The 19,279-nt window shown below is 41.9% G+C and overlaps 1 pseudogene; it reads right to left on the bottom strand.

Moving 5' to 3' along the window:
- Positions 1-2,077: 2,077 nt before the first annotated feature.
- LOC108713454 lies at positions 2,078-14,857 on the bottom strand (annotated as a pseudogene).
- Between the last annotated feature and the right edge of the window lie 4,422 nt (positions 14,858-19,279).

Raw genomic sequence — 19,279 nt, forward strand, 5'->3', positions numbered from 1 at the left:
GTGTTCTGGGGTATTATATATGGAATTGGAACTGTATTTATCCTGCCATGTGTTCTGGGGTATTATATATGGAATTGGAACTGTATTTATTCTTCCTTGTGTTCAGGGGGGCATTATATATGGAATTGGCACTGTATTTATCCTGCTGTGTGTTCTGGGGTATTATATATGGAATTAGCACTGTATTTATTCTTCCTTGTGTTTTGGGGGATTATATATGGAATTGGCACCGTATTTATTCTTCCATGTGTTCTGCGGTCATTATATATGGAATTGGAACTGTATTTATTCTTCCTTGTGTTCAGGGGGCATTATATATGGAATTGGCACTGTATTTATCCTGCCATGTGTTCTGGGGTATTATATATGGAATTGGTGCTGTATTTATCCTGCCATGTGTTCTGGGGTATTATACATGGAATTGGCACTGTATTTATCCTGCCATGTGTTCTGGGGTATTATATATGGAATTGGCACTGTATTTATCCTGCCATGTGTTCTGGGGGTATTATATATGGAATTGGCACTGTATTTATTCTTCCTTGTGTTCTGGGGACATTATATATCGAACTGACACAGTAATGGACAGGGTTCCACCACAATTCTTGATGTTGTGATGCTGAGAATTTTCCTGGCAAAAAGTTGTAGCAACAAAACTCCCATGGAATTTTGTGGAATCCTAAGCATTTTTGCTGGATTTGGATCTAAGTGAATCCTTTGAGCTCGGGCATACTGAAACCAAAGATCAGTCTTGTTGTGCAGTCCCAGTACCAGTGACATTATACACACATACATATTGAATTAAGACATTTTGGTGACTAAACCGTTTTATTATACAATGCACAAACAGTGGAAGAACATTGAGATAAGTTATATTGTAATTATATTAAAAACAAGCTTAGTTCTTTTGGGGGCAGCAACTGATGATAAACACAAATAATCTCTGTAAAGTGGTGTGTATGTGTATGTGTTACACACTTTATAAATAAAGGATAATAATTTATGACAATAGTTCATGCTCATTATAACATTGGACTGTGTAACTTCTTCAGTCAACATTGTTATATATTTTAATACTTGACTCCACGGCACTTGGAAATCTTGCCTACAAAGAATGGATTCCCATTTCTTCTTAGTTCTTTAAACAGAAGGAACTATAAAAGGAAGCAGAAAAATATATTAATAAAGGTGAAGTTTATGTGTCCATTCGAAGTTCAATAAAACTTACAAGGCTATTGTACCCAGAAAACCTTCATTATTTTTATATGTGTACAGAAAATAATTTTAGGAACAAGGCATTCTATACCATAAGAAGAGTACCCAAACTATAAGTTTCTGAACTCGCATCATCTAATGGGGCACAAAGCAGTGAGTGTGGGGGCAGTCTTAAAGGAAAAGGAAAGCTACCGAAGCAGTTTATTGCCATTAGATTAGCCACAATAGTGCAAGCTATAACACTATATTCATTCTGCAGAATGCTCTACCATACCTGAGTAAAAAGCTCTAGAAGCTTTCTCTGTTCGTTTAGGATAGCAGCTGCCATATTAGCTTGGTGTGACATCACTTCCTGCCTGAGTCTCTCCCTGCTCACTTATAGCTCTGGGCTCAGATTACAGCAGGGAGGGTTAGAGGAGCAAACTGAGCACTGAGCATGCTCAAGCCCTAGCCCTGGAGGTTTAAGCTGAAAACAGGAAGTCTGATACAGAAGCCCATGAGTACACAATAGAAGGAAAGAAATGCTGTGTTTCTTTTAACAGAGGACTCAGAGCAGCATTACTTTGATAGGTTACTGGGGTATTTACATAGACCTTTCTGATAAAGCTTACTTAATTTTAGCCTTTCCTTCTCCTTTAAGTTCAATAAGGGGTATTTTTTTGGAGGACATCTAATTTGCTCTCCTAAAGACTCCTACAAGCCAAACTGTAACTTTGGTGACCAAAATGGGATTTGTTTAAACCTCATTAGGGGGCTGACAAAATAGTGGAGCACAAAAAGAGGTTTGGCACCAAAGAGCTTGAAACCCATAACTAAAAATATTCTGAAGACTATAGTTGTGAAAGAATGATGTAGCTTGTGGTTACTCACCGAAGGTGTATGAAGCTTTGAACCCGTACATCTGCACTGAATCATCACTGTAGAATCTGAGGAGCATGGAACGGCCATCAGAGACCATAACATTGAATATTTGATAGCCACAGTATTTACTTTTGCCCATTTTGGGGGCATTCATGGAATCTCCGTTGTATATTTCTAGGTAATCGTATTTACAGGTGGAGCTCATCTCCAAGAAGAAGTCACTAATGTTTAATGCCACCTGGAAGAGAAATGGAAACATGACCATAAGTAGATATATTTTAGGGGTTTTTGTGTACTTAGGAAAAAACACATACTTCAGGAAGGCAACACTAAGAATGAACAACTTGAGGTTCTACATCTACTGAGAACTTCATCTGTTGGGAAATTGCTCTACTTATTTGCAATGTCCTCACTTAGTCGTGTATCTAGAAGCCCATGGGCATTGCTCCAACATTCTGTCTAACACAAACACCAATGCCCCATCTCTGCCAGCTTCTTAATTTAACCTTCTCGATATTCCTGCAAGTGAGATTCTTTTATAGCATATCAGTTCCCAGGGATCGAGGTTTAGTCGCAACATTTAACTGTAGTTATACCCTTCCCAGAAGGGTGCAAGTAGGAGTGAATTCCTCCACACATAGTAGAGCCCCACAGAGCAGAAGCTGTAGGTTATAAGAGAACAATAGAGCACAACAAGGCAAGATGGAGACAGGAGGCAAAAAAGAAACAGTTGGGGAAGAGGGTAAAAGCAGGACAAGATTGTGACTACAAGCCAAGCGTGGCAACATTTTGGACAGGGTGGACATTAACAGTTTTTACTATTCAATTTAATCCTGAAGGTGGGTTCTGCCTCAGGCCCCTACACAACTAATGGCAGCACCGACCCCTGAAAGTTGAAGAAACACAGGAAGTAGAAATCTATTAAAATTTATGAATGGGTTCGTTTAGAGAACATACCCTCATTGACACACATTATTTCCCCAAAAAATTAGATATTGCAGAACATTTGGATTCTGTCTCAGTTCTTACCTTGAAGAATGGTGGGGCAGTAATGAGGAACTGGCAGTCCAGGTTTGGGCGGTAGCTTTTGGGATAATTCGGAGTGGTTATGTTTCTTGACGGGGTGTAAAAGGTACCTCCACATTTAACTGAAAAAAATGTAACATGTATTATTAGTAACATTTTATTTAACTAGTATTAGTGTTGTAAAACAACAATTATATCACAGTGACTTTGGCCCATGGATTGAGTTGAAGGCCCATGTGAAAGATCTGGCCCTCCAAGAGACTTTTAGGACTACAGGCTGCCCAAGGGTTACACTGACTTCTTTGTATGACATAATTATCCTCCCTTCCCCCAGCAGAGTATCTGGCACCTCTTGTGCTCTGCCTCCTTCAATCTGCCCACCTACCTGAGTCGATTATTGGGTACCTTAATAACATAATCGCGCAAAATAAATATGGGTGCTGTGGAGTCTAGAGGCTGTAATCCCTCTACTTAACTTCAGCAAAGTATCTGCCACCTCTTGTGCTGTGCCTTCTTCCATCTGCCCACCCATACCTGAGTTGATTATTGGGAACATAACTAACATAGCCAATAAATATGGGGGGCGCTGTTGAGTATAGAGTCTGTAATCCCTCTACCTAACTTCAGAATAACCAACCTGTGCTGTAGGAAGCTTTGAAGCCAGTGGCAGTGATTGCATTATCAGTGACGAATTCCACCAGCATGTGATTAGTGGAAGCAATCATTACAGGGACCCGTCCTGTGCCGCATGTTTTATCCAAAATCATTGGTGCAGATCTGGTGGCTCCATCATACACTCTAATGTAATCTTTAATGCAACCTGTAGACTGCTGGACATTAAAGGCATCAAATTTCAAGGTTACCTGCATATGTACATAAGACAAGTTAGTTAGGGCAGAGATCACCTATTGCTGATAAACACATTTTGAAACATCAACAAATTAAGATTTAGTAGGCCATTGGTTTTTAACATGTATCTCACCAACCTTTACTACTTGACTACAAATATCTGCATCCCAACAACAGCTAATGCTGGAAGCTATAGTTCTGTAACAGCTGAGGAGCCACAAGAAAAAGACCATTATAGAAAACAGTAATGTACAGAGAATATAATGGCCAAAACCCCTTAAAGAAGGCATACATGTAGGACTTTTGGGACTGTGTTGCAATGGGCCTTTGTTCTTCTAGACAAGCAGGTTGTACAAATGTTTTACCTGGTTAGAAGGAGTCCTGATGAGCCAAACACAATTTGTATTATTTTGGTAGTTAGAGGGGTAATTAACTGATGTCAAAGTCCCATTGGAAGCAGAGAGCAATGTGCTGCATACATCTGAAAAAAGAAACAAAGAAGTAGAGGAAGGTTGTTTTACTGCTTCCTCAAAATGTTATCTATCCCCATCCTTGTATTGCTGAGCTTACAATCGAGTTACAGACAAACATCCTTACCACAGCCATAGAGTCGGTTTATCTTAACTTAAGGACATCCAAGTTGCTGAGTCCATAGCCCTGGCCAAGGGTGACGTTGGGATTAGGGTGGGGCACAATGGTGTTCTCTCCAGATGTGTTACTGAATGATTTACTAGGAGAACACAGGGAGGATTACACTGGGATTCTGGTGAGATAAAGAATGTTCATAAAAGTCCCACACTGGGAGAACTTACCTTCCATAGTGCATTATAGATGAGTAGTCATACACTACACCCAGGTTGTTTGTGTCAGCTTTGTCAAAGTTTACTTTATCCTCTGAATAAAAGAGCAAAAATTCACATAGTGCAAGCTTCTTTAAAAAAAACCCATTAATAATGCAGATATACATGGAAAGGTTGTCCAACAAGTGGATTTTTTTCCCATTTGGCTACCAAATACTGGATCAATGATCTGATCATACATGCAGGTCAATAAAGACCTGTTAGAAGAGGACCACATCAATACAGGGACAACAAAGAAAAAATACAACTGCTCACTAAGTACTGTACTTATATCCAAAACCATAAAGTGAGGATACTATGACTGCCACAGGTAGCACCCAACAGCACAACGTACCTGGTGATATGTACTGATACATTATGGTGACATAGTCATCTCGGTCACTACGGCACTGCTCATGGTAAAATCCCAAGGCGTGGTTCAGTTCATGTTGGACCAGTCCATTATACACGCAGAACCCTTTCATCAATGACACCTCCTGAGATCCCCCATTAAAGCCAATGTAGGACCAACAACTAGAGAACAAAGAAAACAAAATAAATTACTACTTTATAATATTTTTCAGCAGGATAAAAAAATTTTGTTGGCAGACATGGCTGCCCTTGGTTGGTGTATATGTACAAAGCATGAAAATTGGTAAAAATAAAATGTAAATTCGATTCCAATTCCACTTGATTGAGATTAAATTGTAGTTGCGGGTGTGACCAAACTTGGCCATACGCGGGCCGATAAAAGCTGCCGACAGACCGAGTCGGCAGCTTATTGGCCCGTGTATGGGGGCCCCCGACGGGCTTCCCCGATCGAGATCTGGCCGAAAGTCGGCCAGATCACGCTGGACTAGCATGGTTCCGCAACTTGGTTTCAACCTCATCGCTACTTTGTATCACACGAGGTAATTCTTTATGGATCTCTTCAATTATCGCCACCATCAGGTCTAGGGAGCATTTGTTCAATATAGCTTCCCATTTTTGACAAAATTGTGCATTATTAGAGAACATGGTGGGTCTCAGGTGGGAGCGCAAGCCACGTGGGATCCGCTTACATTTCACATATTCCCCCAATGTTTGGGCATGTAATTCAAATGCAATTTGTTTTCTTTTGATTTTTTCCAGCTCTTTAAAATCAATAGAGACATCTGGCTTGTTCAGAAAATTTTCTGATTGTCCGATCATGCCAGTTATACGTGTAATGTCCGCATCAGTATATACAAAAGTCATGGTGAGATTAATTAGTCGTGCACGACTTACGTGGAACAGACAATAGCAGATTAGTAGTCAGCACAACTGCAACTCACTTCTTTGGCTGGGTGCACGTCCTCCAGTGGCCACCTTCCACTGGCAATATTAGCGAAGAAAGTTAGTCCAGCACCCACTGTTTCATGAATAAAACGGCCTTTATCTTTTATGTCTTACAGATATTTTTCACATTTGGTCGTCTTCCTATTTATATTTGGCACTGATTTTGTATACTGCTATAATGACATATTGTTATATGCAAAATGATGATTTAAAGGGATACTGTCATGGGAAAAAAAATTTTTTTCAAAATGAATCAGTTAATAGTGCTGCTCCAGCAGAATTCTGCACTGAAATCCATTTCTCAAAAGAGCAAACAGATTTTTTTATATTCAATTTTGAAATCTGACATGGGGCTAGACATTTTGACAATTTCCCAGCTGCCCCAAGTCATGTGACTTGTGCTCTGATAAACTTCAATCACTCTTTACTGCTGTACTGCAAGTTGGAGTGATATCACCCCTCCCTTTTTTCCCCCAGCAGCCAAACAAAAGAATAGTGGGAAGGTAACGAGATAGCAGCTCCCTAACACAAGATAACAGCTGCCTGGTAGATCTAAGAACAGCACTCAATAGTAAAAACCCATGTCCCACTGAGACTCCTTCAGTTACATTGAGAAGGAGAAACAGCAGCCTGCCAGAAAGTATTTCTCTCCTGAAGTGCAGGCACAAGTCACATGACCAGGGGCAGCTGGGAAATTGACAAAATGTCTAGCCCCATGTCAGATTTCAAAATTGAATATAAAAAAATCTGTTTGCTCTTTTGAGAAATGGATTTCAGTGCAGAATTCTGCTGGAGCAGCACTATTAACTGATTCGTTTTGAAAAAAAATGTTTTTCCCATGACAGTATCCCTTTAATGATTAGTCCATTTTCTCTATATATTAATTGTCACTAATGACCACTAGATGGTGTGTGAGTGTATAAATAGCACTATTGAATCACATGTTGGTTAGCTTGATAAAAGACCAGTTGGTCTGAAACGTTGCTGTAATGCCCTTGGTCCAATAAAGGCCGTTTTATTCATGAAACAGTGGGTGCTGGACTAACTTTCTTCGCTAATATTGCCAGTGGAAGGTGGCCACTGGAGGACGTGCACCCAGCCAAAGAAGTGAGTTGCAGTTGTGCTGACTACTAATCTGCTATAACCCCTTATATATTTATACATAGTCATCATATCACCCCTTAAGCGCCTCTTCTCCAGCGTGAAGGACCCCAATTTGGCCAGTCTTTCCTCATAGCTAAGATTTTCCATACCTTTTACCAGCTTAGTTGCCCTTCTCTGTACCCTCTCTAATACAATAATGTCCTGTTTGAGTGATGGAGACCAAAACTGTACGGCATATTCTAGATGGGGCCTTACAAGTTCTCTATACAGTGGAAGAATGACCCCCTCCTCCCTTGACTCTATGCCCCTTTTAATACAGCTCAAGACCTTATTTGCCCTTGATGCTGCTGACTGGCATTGCTTGCTACAGCCAAGTTTATCATCTACAAGGACTCCAAGGTCCTTTTCCATAATGGATTTGCCTAGTGCAGTACCATTAAGGGTATAAGTGGCTTGGATATTTTTACATCCCAGGTGCATGACTTTACATTTATCAACATTGAATCTCATTTGCCACTTAGCTGCCCAGATTGCCAGTTAGTCAAGATCCTGTTGCAAGTGCCACATCCTGGATGGAATTAATTGGGCTGTATAATTTTGTGTCATCTGCAAACACTGATACATTACTTACAACACCCTCCCCTAAGTCATTAATGAACAAGTTAAATAAAAGTGGACCCAATACTGAGCCCTGGGGGACCCCACTAAGAACCTTACTCCAAGTAGAGAATGTCCCATTAACAACTACCCTCTGTACCCGATCCTGTAGCCAGTTTCCTACAGTGAGTAGAACTACAGGGTAGTGCAGTTCCCAAATTTCCAAATGGGAGATGATTGCTGCATAAGGAGGACAATGGTACCCATGTGCCTTGAACTCTATTGATGGATTTACTAGAGTGAAAACTTCCCCTTAGTTAAAAATAAAAATGGTGCAGTAATTGCTTTCAGGTAATTTAATATGCTTGGGTTCCTCTGGGAACATTTGCAGCTTGTAGGAAAATTACTGTAAGTGGTCTAATCAGTAATTGTAATGCAATTGTACAGACCAAGTTGGCCTTTAACTGGCCTGTGCATGGGGCCTTCAGCAGGGCCTGACCAACCTATATAGAGTTGCAGCCTGTCTCATTTTGAGCTGGACAGTCTGTTTTTACATGGACTGTTCACTTCAAAATGGCACTGGCATTACAAAAAAATATGTAAAACTATAAATTCCTTTCCTTATTTACCCATTCAACAGCCAGACTAATTTCTTAGCTGCAGACCCACCCATTTCTAATACCCAGACTGCCCATTTATGCTCCCAGACCCCCCCATTTTCATGCCCACCTTTCCGACCTATCCCACCCTTTCCCCAACCTGATTGCCAGTATTGGGGTGAAAAAAGGTGGAAACCCTACTACCACACGAAACGGGCATAAATAGCGTAGTGGTGACACCATGGGGACGGGAAATGTGGCATTTTGGGGTGGGGAATGGGCATTTTGGGGGCAGGGAATGGGTGTATCGGGGCAAGGAAAATTGCACATCGGGTCCATGTGGAGGTCCCGGAGAGCAGGTTGGAGCTCTAAAGGTGGCCATACACAGGGAGATCCCCTTGTTTGGTGATGTCGCCAAACTGGTGGATCTCTCCCCGATATGCCCACATTGATGTGGGCGATATCAGGCTAATCCGATCATGGGCCCTAGGGCCCAACGATTGGAGCAGAATGGAGGCAATATGTGCGGATCATGGGACCACATCAACAAATAGATGCCGCCCTGATCCATCTGGATCTTTTACCCTGCCCAATCGAGTCGGACAGGTTTCGATCGAGGACGCCCGTCGGCTGGCCCCCTACTGCTTCTTGAATTTGCCCCCTGTGTGACTTACTCTTAGGGCAGAGACACATACTCATATTCGGGGAGATTAGTTGCCCAGTGACAAATCTCCTCTTCGTTGGGGTGACTAATCTCTCCGAACTGCCTCCCGCTGGCTAGAATGCCGCCGGGATGGCAAGCGGTGCGCTTTGTTTTCTGAAGTCGCCCGAACTTGCCTCATGAGGAAACTTTGGGCGATTTAGATTGTAGCCGGCGGGAGGCAGTTCTGGGAGATTAGTCGCGCCGAACAAGAGGCGATTTATCGCCGGGCGACTAAATCTCCCTGAATCTGAGTGTGTGTCTCTGCCCTAAGAGTAAGAGATAAAGGGCGCAAATTAGGGTTGCCTAAAAATGATGTTCGATCCCAATGTTATTAATAGGGAAAAAAGATAAATATATAGGAAGGCCGGTATTTTTTCCCAGAAAAGGTGGCAACCCTAGCGCAAATTTAAGAAACAGGAATGAGTAATTTACTGGCTGTTACATTTGAAAAATAAAAAGAGGGCCAAAAAGATTTGCTGTGCGGAGTGCGGCAAAAAATGTTGACCACACACTCTAAATACCACATCCATTATACAAAATTTGGCTACGGAACGTTTAAACACATTTCTGGGGGGTTTAGGGTCAGGTTTTATGTATTATTACAGTTTTGAAGATGATTTGCTCTTTAAAGGAGAACCAAATCAAGATGTGAGAACCAAGTTGGAATACCGGCTCTAGCCCTAGTCCGGTGAGATACAGGCAACTGCATTATTTTGCTTAGTATTAGAAAAAGGAAGTGGGTGAAGTCACATGTAGTGATGGGCGAATTTATTCGCCAGACGCAAATTCGTGGTCAATTCCCACGATTCCCCGGCCGCGAATAAATTCGCACAACCGTCCGGTGAAAATTGTGTGCAAATTTATAGAACATTTTGAGAATTTCACAGGAAATTCGCAGATTTTTCAGCAAAGCGAAACGGCCCTCATTCGCCAATCACTAGTCCAGTCAGGAAATCTATTTACTTTGAGAACAGGATAAAATGACTGGAACATATGATATTCAGAATGCAATTATATTATAATAAACAGCTCTGTATTGGGTCACACAGTGTTTAGTAAAAACTACATTTGATTTAAATATCACAGAGGAAGATACTCACTGTATTGAGAAGACACAGTGTAAGGCACATACACAATCCCATCACTGGATTTGGGCCACAAACATTCTGGGCAGTCAATAGCATTGCGTCTGGTTTTAATGGCGATGTCTCCTTGTTTGCGCAATCTCCTGCTCCCTAGCAACACGGAAACACATTAGGATTAATGCCCCAAAAACTGCTCAACCTGTGGCAGGTTCACTTTATTAGTAGAATTAACGTCTGCTGGTATTTTGGAGCATATAAAAGTGTATTCAACTTACAATTAACTTCTGGCATGATATAAGCCAGCAACCCTACCCCTGGAGCCAGAGAGCACTCTGATAGGCACAAGTCATTCTACAATAATTCAATTCTGAATAACAGGACAATATTTACCTTGATTGGCTTTCATAATGTTACTGAAGATATTATTGTCCCCAGGGGGTTCGTCATCTGTGAGGAGAAGTAAATTTAATGTACATAAGGACATTGTTGGGAGAAAACAATTAATTTCCCAGCCAAATAATAATGAACTAAGTCATATTTTTAAGTAGGTGTGCTGATATCTCACAGCCACGGTCCCCTCCCAGAGACTATTATCCCACTGCTACTATAGGCCCCATCTCTCCCTACTATACCTGCTATCCCACAGTCACACTCCCTTCCCAGAGACTATTATCCACTGTTACTATAGGCACCATCTCTCCCTACTATACCTGCTATCCCACAGTCACACTCCCTTCCCAGAGACTATTATCCACTGTTACTATAGGCACCATCTCTCCCTACTATACCTGCTATCCCACAGTTACACTCCCTTCCCAGAGACTATTATCCCACTGTTACTATAGGCACCATCTCTCCCTACTATACCTGCTATCCCACAGTCACACTCCCTTCCCAGAGACTATTATCCACTGTTACTATAGGCACTATCTCTCCCTACTATTATTATCTTGTTCTTTTTATAAAGCACCAGCATAAAGGGCAGCACAGTAAAATGTTACAATAAATTCAGAATCTAATACATGATGATATCTATAGTAACAGTGGGATAATAGTCTCTGGGAAGGGAGTGTGACTGTGGGATAGCAGGTATAGTAGGGAGAGATGGTGTCTATAGTAACAGTGGGATAATAGTCTCTGGGAAGGGAGTGTGACTGTGGGATAACAGGTATAGTAGGGAGAGATGGTGCCTATAGTAACAGTGGATAATAGTCTCTGGGAAGGGAGTGTGACTGTGGGATAGCAGGTATAGTAGGGAGAGATGGTGCCTATAGTAACAGTGGATAATAGTCTCTGGGAAGGGAGTGTGACTGTGGGATAGCAGGTATAGTAGGGAGAGATGGTGCCTATAGTAACAGTGGATAATAGTCTCTGGGAAGGGAGTGTGACTGTGGGATAGCAGGTATAGTAGGGAGAGATGGTGCCTATAGTAACAGTGGATAATAGTCTCTGGGAAGGGAGTGTGACTGTGGGATAGCAGGTATAGTAGGGAGAGATGGTGCCTATAGTAACAGTGGATAATAGTCTCTGGGAAGGGAGTGTGACTGTGGGATAGCAGGTACAGTAGGGAGAGATGGTGTCTATAGTAACAGTGGATAATAGTTTCTGGGAAGGGAGTGTGACTGTGGGATAGCAGGTATAGTAGGGAGAGATGGTGTCTATAGTAACAGTGGATAATAGTCTCTGGGAAGGGAGTGTGGCTGTGGGAGAGCAGGTATAGTAGGGAGAGATGGTGCCTATAGAAGCGGTGAGATAGTCTCTGGGAAGGGAGTGTGACTGTGCTCTTGCAAGTGAGCATGTCCTTTCACGCAAGTGTGCATACTATTGGGCGCCGCAACCTAAAAGGTTGCCTAGGGCGCCTGGCCTGGCATTGGTACAATGCAATCAATTTCTGAGCCTTCCAGGACCAATCTGACTTTGTCTTTCTGCTCCTAAAGTTCTAATTCCCTTCGATAATTGCCAGTTGCCTAAATTGTATATTTTTCCCAAGTGAATAATGTTTTTATTATGAATTCTACATTTCCTTTAAACGTGATTAACTTGTTGGCTCTACAGCTGAAATATACAAGACTTGGGAGCCGAGAGTAAACCATTCAGACACTAAAGTTTCCACACATACGAACAACGGAATCTATTTATTAAATCTGCTTTAATAACAACTCTGGGCTAGAGAAAGAACTGGACAAATCTGCATTCTCTCTTGCTGTTCAGCAACATTGGAAGGATCCGGCTGCAGCTAGCTTGCATGACATGTAATCTTGAATGGGTGGAATTTCCAGTTGGGTGCATAGAAGTGCAGCTCCAGGCCCCCTTGGAAAAACAGCCACATATGGAATTGGACCGTTACACATTTTAGCTTGAAACTAGTGATGTTCCTTAATAAGAGTTTGAGAATTTCCCCTTGGGTCTGACAGGGCTGCAACATGCAATAATGGCATTGGACTGTTAACAGAATTGGAATTTGGACATTAGACAATGGAAGCAATTTATATATTATTTATATGCATGCCTTGGAATTCTATAACCTTTATATGGTCACAGAATCCCTCAGTAACTTCTAATATCCTTATCATATACAGTAGGGGGTACATTATTCCTTATAATACATGAGTGATACTCAGAGTTCCCTGTATAACTCAGCCTGCAGCCTTGTGTCTTTATATGGTCACAGAACCCCTCAGTGACTTTTAATATCCTTATCATTTACAGTAGGGGGTACATTATCCCTTATAATTCATGAGTGATACTCTAAGTTCCCTTTATAACTCAGCCTGCAGCCTTGTGCCTTTATATGGTCACAGAACAACCCCTCAGTGACTTCTAATATCCTTATCATTTACAGTAGGGGGTATATTATCCCTTATAATACATGAGTGATACTCAGAGTTCCCTGTATAACTCAGCCTGCAGCCTTGTGCCTTTATATGGTCACAGAACAACCCCTCAGTGACTTCTAATATCCTTATCATTTACAGTAGGGGGTACATTATTCCTTATAATAAATGAGTGATACTCAGAGTTCCCTGTATAACTCAGCCTGCAGCCTTGTGCCTTTATATGGTCACAGAACCCCTAAGTGATTTCTAATATCCTTATCATATACAGTAGGGGGTACATTATTCCTTATAATACATGAGTGATACTCAGAGTTCCCTGTATAACTCAGCCTGCAGCCTTGTGCCTTTATATGGTCACAGAACAACCCCTCAGTGACTTCTAATATCCTTATCATTTACAGTAGGGGGTACATTATCCCTTATAATACATGAGTGATTCTCAGAGTTCTCTGTATAACTCAGCCTGCAGCCTTGTGCCTTTATATGGTCACAGAACCCCTCAGTGACTTCTAATATCCTTATCATTTACAGTAGGGGGTACATTATCCCTTATAATACATGAGTGATACTCCGAGTTCCCTGTATTACTTAGCCTGCAGCCTTGTGCCTTTATATGGTCACATAACAACCCCTCAGTGACTTCTAATATCCTTATCATTTACAGTAGGGGGTACATTATCCCCTATAATACATGAGTGATTCTCAGAGTTCCCTGTATAACTCAGCCTGCAGCCTTGTGCCTTTATATGGTCACATAACAACCCCTCAGTGACTTCTAATATCCTTATCATTTACAGTAGGGGGTACATTATCCCTTATAATACATGAGTGATACCCAGAGTTCCCTGTATAACTCAGCCTGCTGCCTTGTGCCTTTATATGGTCACAGAACAACACCTCAGTGACTTCTAATATCCTTATCATTTACAGTAGGGGGTACATTATCCCTTATAATACATGAGTGATACCCAGAGTTCCCTGTATAACTCAGCCTGCTGCCTTGTGCCTTTATATTCACGGGGCGATAAAAGCTGCCGACATACCGAGTCCGCAGCTTATTGGCCAGTGTGTGGGGCTGTCCGACGGGCTTCCCTGATCGATATCTGGCCAAAAGTCAGCCCGATGTCGATTGGGAAGGGTAGAAAAATGTGCATGCTCCTGTTTGGCAGTTGCACGGCCATAACCCCAGTGCCAAGGACTTAGAAAGAACTCTCCAATATCAGGGGTGCAGGAAACCAACAAAATAGTAGATGTATTTTCTATGGGAAGAAATAGGGAGTAGAAAGGTAGGTCTCGTGTGAGAGAAGCGTCTAATATATACTATACCCTATTATAACAACAGCCTTTTGAAATATTTTCCTCCAGGAAGGACAGCTGGGAGACTCCTTGAGTTAACTGGTAGAACCAAGTGATGTTCTGGGTCATGCCATGTAACTGAGAAAATGACAGCCCTTCTAACAGATACATGTGACCAATGAGCTCCTTAATGATAGGGTTTTAATGTGACATGGTACATCCTAAGGTTAATTGATTATATACTTATCTTATTGTGCCTGATTCATGCATAATTATACATCATTGTCTAATTGTAATGGGCGCAAGCAGCATTGGAAAACTTGGGGCTTACCAGGGGCTGTCACCTCAAGGGCCCACCACCCCAGCCACAGAGGACCCACACCCCCATTGCAACCCCCATACTTTGCACCTTCTCTTGCCACCACCGCTCGGCACTGCAAACTTCTGGCCACCAGCAAACCACTCCTCCAGCCCTGCAGATCCCAGGCAGGCAGTGGGCCCGGGCATCGGAGGTCTCCTGGAGTCCCATCGGTCCAGTCTGCCCAAGGACACAGCGTAGCTCATGACCAGAGTGAAGATAGAATTACAGGGAAAATGCTGCACTGAGTGGAAAAAACATAGTCATTTGCTTTCGAAAAGCTTTGATTTGGTCAGTTCAACCATATGAGGACTGGGCACACATTGATTATATGGTATCATAGAATATCACAAAACCCCTAAATAACCACAAATATCCCGTCAAATATTGTCAAACATTTAGGGGCAAATTCACTATGATTCGTAGTTGCGCCAGCGTCCGCTTCGCCGCACTTCGCCAGGCATATCTTCGCCAGCGCTACGCAAATTCACTAAAATCCGAAGTTGCGCTCAGGGGAAGCATAAGGTTGCGAAGTTACGCTAGCGTTAATTCGCCAAGCAAAGCGAAGTTACGCTAGCGATGCTTAATTTGCATATGGCGCCAAATTGAAGTTACAATGGAGGTTTATGAAGCAGCACTACACACGCCTGGGAAACCTTCAAAACAGCAAATAAAATGTTTATTTTGCCCTACACATGTGCCCACTGTATAGTTAAGTTGCCATGAGTTAGGAAATGTGGGGGGAAGGAGGGGAGCCCCAAAAATTTTTTCGATCTTTTTCAGCCGATCACCCATAAAAAAGAAAAAACGCCAGCGTTTTTTGGGACTTAGAAAATATTTTAACTTTTTTGGAAGCAATCCCTATCTACTCTATTGCACTTGCGCCTGGTCTGAGGTGGCGAAGGAAGCCTGGCGTAAAAGGGAGCGTTCAGAAAAATGCGCACTTTAGTGAATTTGCCAGCGTCTGTTAGTGAATCGCGAATTAACGAAAATGTGCTACACTAGCGTTAGGTGCTTCGTCCTTTAGTGAATTTGGGCCTTGGTCTCACCACATTACACAGACACTAATCCATTCAATTCTTTTCACACCCAGTTGCAGACAATCCCAATAATCCATTTATACCTGTTTACACACTTTAACACCAGGTTCCACACCCTTTTGCACCGATTTACTCTTACTCACATGGCTGGAGATAGAGATGTGACATTCCAAAAATCCTTGGCCCACAATTAGGGTTGGATTGGGCCCTCATGGGCTCCGCTGGCCCAGACCTGTTCCATGGGGCAGATTCGCTAACGGGTGAAGTGGCTGTCACTAGCGTCAATTCGCCAGAAATCTCATCGGTAGGGACATCGCCAATTCACTAATAGGTGTAGAGGAGAATTTGCTAGCGAACAAGACCTTCATTAGCGATCGTTAGAACCCTATCGCCAGGCGACTTTTCACTCTGGCAAATGGTCTTTCACTGAAATTTACTGAACGTTACGCCAGAGTTTATGCCGCCACCTCAGACCAGGCGATCTGATAAAACGAAGTTACATCTTCCTCAATCTTATGTCTTAACCTGAATGCCGGAAATGCATTCACAGTTGTACAAAACGCTGGCGACTTTTCTTTTTTTAAAGCGGGATTTTAAAACGAATTTGAGGCGCATGCCACATTTGTTTACGGGTGGGCTTATGTCTAGGGCATTAGAGGACCTCTTCTGTCTTTATTATGGCTCATTGGCCATGTGTTTCAAAAGGTGGCCACTTCAACGACTTTTAGGTACCCGCCCTATTCAAATAAACCTAAGCGCAAGAGTGCTAGCGACGTTATGAATGCTAGCAAAAAATCGCTAGGAAATGCTCGCCCAGCCGAAGTAACGCTAGCAAAAATTCGCCAGTGTTCGGCTGCTGAGATGCAACTTCGTAGTTTAGTGAATTAGCACAGTGGTAACGAATTGACGTGGAGTGTGGTGAAGCAGTTGTCCCTTTAGTGAATTTGCACCAGGGTGTGAAGTCTTTTCCACGGCTTACGATCTCCCTCCCTGGTCCCTGGCAAGCCCACAAGAGGAACAAGGTAGACGCAGGGGTTGCAGCTTGGACAGGGGGACTGGAGGGGGCTTTGCATCTGGGACAGGGAGCCTGGGGGGGTTTGGTGGCCCCGGAGGCAGCAGCTCCGGTGGGTCCCCTGTCCAATGCTGCCCACAATCTAAAAAAGAAGTGATTCATTGATGCCCAATCTGCAACTACCAATAGACTAGATATTGCTCATGCCTATATTGGAAATATTTAATCTACTAAACACAATTGTGGCAATATACTAACAGAAACAATATTTTTATAGTATAACTCCCACAGCCCTATCTGCAAAATAATTTTTGTGGCACCCCTTTGTATGGGTGCAGGCAGGAGGTTGCAGGGGGATAAATGATCACACAGGACCAATATTAGGGTCTGCTAATATGAATAATGCCTTGTGCCTTCAAACCAGCCCATGACTGTGTGAGATGTACATGTCATTATATAAAGCCCAATTTGAGTGATATTGGGGCAAGAGGTGATACATAGGTGGCCTGAATCCTCCATGGCACAGTGCCAAAAATAAATGGGTCGAGGAATTTGCTTTTTGAAATGTTGCCAACAATGAGACAAAAAAATGCAGCATGGGAAAAACTTTTACTTATGTAATATTAGTAAATACTGAACAGCTGATTCGGAAAGCCCTTTGTCCCCTGAAAATGTCAACTACTAGTACATATAGCACAGGGATTCTCTTTTATCCATCAAAAGCCAACGGCAAATCTTCAAAGAGCTGCTCCAGAAATAACCATATTTTAAATTCTAAGATGAAAAAGGCCCTTAAAAGTAAGTTGACCTCAGAAGACCATATTCAATAGAAAAATACTCGTTATAACAAATTAAAAATGGGTAAATATCTCTTTCTTCTCCAAATCGTTTAACAAAATTCCCCAAGTCACCTCAAAGCTTGCGCTTTACAGCATCTCTTTTCTCATGTGTTATTAGGCACTAATCTGTAATGATATAAATATGAATGCCAGATGGTTACTAAATAGTTTGATGCCCAACAGTCATAGGATTATCAAAGTATGTGGCATGTGGAGACCTCCAAAATATTGGCCACCCAATTGTCCTGTGACGAAACCACAAAAATACACAAAAACACTCAATGCTACTTAATATGTTTTTCTGCATAGTGAGATCAGTGATAACATTCTGGTAAGTAATTTGTGGCCACACTATTCACACACAGCAATTAAATACTTTTAGGGCAAGAAAAAGTGCAGAGTGATAGGGCCCTGAAATATATTGGTGGGGGCCAATGGATGCAACCTTCATTTATACTTTACTTAAAGGGATACTGTCATGGGAAAAACACTTTTTTTTCAAAATGAATCAGTTAATAGTGCTGCTCCAGCAGAATTCTGCACTGAAATCCATTTCTCAAAAGAGCAAACAGATTTTTTTTATATTCAATTTTGAAATCTGACATGGGGCTAGACATATTGTCAATTTCCCAGCTGCCCCAAGTCATGTGACTTGTGTTCTGATAAACTTCATTCACCCTTTACTGCTGTACTGCAAGTTGGAGTGATATCACCCCCTCCCTCCCCCCTAGCAGCCTAACAACAGGAAGGTAACCAGATAGCAGCTCCCTAACACAAGATAACAGCTGCCTGGTAGATCTAGGAACAACACTCAATAGTAAAAAATCCATGTCCCACTGAGACACATTCAGTTACATTGAAAAGGAGAAACAGCAGCCTGCCAGAAAGCATTTCTCTCCTAAAGTGCAGGCACAAGTCACATGACATGGGGCAGCTGGGAAATTGACAAAATGTCTAGCCCCATGTCAGATTTCAAAATTGAATATAAAAAAATCTGTTTACTCTTTTGAGAAATGGATTTCAGTGCAGAATTCTGCTGGAGCAGCACTATTAACTGGTTCATTTTGAAAAAAAAAGGTTTCCCATGACAGTATCCCTTTAAGTACGGAGTGTTCTCACACCTGCCAATCAAGGGACTCCAATAAAAGAGCTATTTAAATCTGAATTAGTCATTATTTAGAACAGTCAAGTATATTAAACCATTATATTTGTATATTTGTAGTATTTAGTGGACTGTCTTTCCTTATCATTGCTGCATAAATTGCTGCATAAACAGACATTATATGGTCCTATTGGAAACAATGTGGAGTTTTCTCCACCAGTGCAAAAATCATAGTGGGTAAGACACCAATACTGCTCAATACCACCAGTACACACTGTGATTGACAGTGGAGAGGGAGATTTTCTGTACATATTCTTTCATATTATCCCAGGGCTATTTCCTATAATATAAATATTATATATGTAACCCATAACTAATTGCAGTATAAATACAGTGCCAATTCCATATAAAATGCCCCAAAACACACGACAGGATAAATACAGTGCCAATTCCATGTATAATACCCCAGAACACAAGGCAGGATAAATACAGTGCCAATTCCATATATAATACCCCAGAACACATGGCAGGATAAATACAGTGCCAATTCAATATATAATACCCCAGAATACATGGCAGGATAAATACAGTGCCAATTCC

This window comes from Xenopus laevis, chromosome 4L (genome assembly GCF_017654675.1).
Source record: "Xenopus laevis strain J_2021 chromosome 4L, Xenopus_laevis_v10.1, whole genome shotgun sequence".
Lineage (NCBI taxonomy): Eukaryota > Metazoa > Chordata > Amphibia > Anura > Pipidae > Xenopus > Xenopus laevis.